This window comes from Penaeus monodon, chromosome 29 (assembly GCF_015228065.2).
Source record: "Penaeus monodon isolate SGIC_2016 chromosome 29, NSTDA_Pmon_1, whole genome shotgun sequence".
Lineage (NCBI taxonomy): Eukaryota > Metazoa > Arthropoda > Malacostraca > Decapoda > Penaeidae > Penaeus > Penaeus monodon.
This window is the reverse complement of record NC_051414.1, coordinates 7,763,519-7,764,858: the sequence shown is the minus strand read 5'-3', so window position 1 is coordinate 7,764,858 and position 1,340 is coordinate 7,763,519. Positions and strand designations below refer to the sequence as shown.

Genomic DNA, 1,340 nt, shown 5'->3' with positions numbered 1-1,340 from the left:
TCACAATCATAGGGATATACTGATACCGTATATGTTTCTACTATAGCAGTACTGTTTGTAGCTATCAAAGGTTATCTGAAGTTGGTCTCTGTAAAATGTATATTATCCTTAACTTACTATCAATGAAAATAAGATAAAAAAAATAACAAAACTCAAGTAGTTGAAGAGAACACGGGCCATTGTAGTAACTTTGGTTGAAATACCTATATATGTATATATAGTTGATATTGAAAGCAGATATAGAACCAGCTTTTTAAAAAACCAAAGCCCCTTCCCAAAGGGTTTTCCCCGCTACATATGTGGCCATCAAAGTCTCTTGATAACGACACGGGTTTTGGCAGATAGATATTTCCGGGTAAAAGAACATTCACTAGAACAAAACACAGCCACCGTCGCAGGGTCGGTTAGAGGTGTACATGCGCTGCTGAGGGGATGGCTCTAGTGAGGAGAATGTGAGGGTTGCTGCTACCTAAGCTCTACCTTCTTAGTTTAACTATTCTTCTTAACTGCCTCTGTCAAGGGCCATGGGTGGTGCACCTGAGGGGAGGGAAAAGCATCAGGTTACTGGTGATTACATGAGAGCCCTAAGAAAAAAACATGGGTATGAAGAATACTGAAAATAATCTTACCCAATAGAAACTGACTCAATACTAAAAACCTCAAGAAAAGTAAACAACATTCTGACAAGACCATTATAGTTTTCCCTTGACCTTAACACACACACACATAAAACAACACCAAAGTTAGATTGCCTCTCACCTGAGATGAAGTTTTGGTGTACACTTCCATCATCGGGGCCGGGATTCCTCCATGGGGGTGTGGCATATCCTTTTTAGCATGCCTGCTTTTAGATTGGCGGCAGGCAAGTAACTAAAAATGTGCCCCGAAACAAAAGGGTTCCCCTGTATTTTTTAAATTTTTCAACTAAGTACGATTCGCCTAACTTTTTCTTTTGTAGTGAAGAACTTTTTTTTTATTCTCTGAATAAGACATCTCACAAAAAACCTTTTTTCCCTTGTGACCTAAAAGCAGACGCAGCTGCTCCAAAGCACCCAAGTAATTAAAAAGTTTGCAACATTTAGTAAATAAACACACTAACGAATTCAATGAAAAGACGCAAATTTACTTGAGTGCTTCTGCATCGTGAGAAACCCTTTCAAATGTTTTGCATTTACTGACCTAAACTAAATTTTCATTCACGCTGAAACCCGACACTTTTGCAAGAGGGTAAAAAAAAAAAAGCAAGGGATACTTTACTTCTATAACAATAAAAGACAAAATGTTTTTTAGTAAAAATAAAATATGTATAACTTAAAAACATTTTTCTCTACGCAAATTAA

At 37.1% G+C, this 1,340-nt stretch overlaps 1 pseudogene; it reads right to left on the bottom strand.

Annotated features, from left to right (window-relative positions):
- Positions 1–446: 446 nt before the first annotated feature.
- LOC119591927 overlaps positions 447–1,340 on the bottom strand; it is a 14,157-nt pseudogene continuing 13,263 nt past the window's right edge.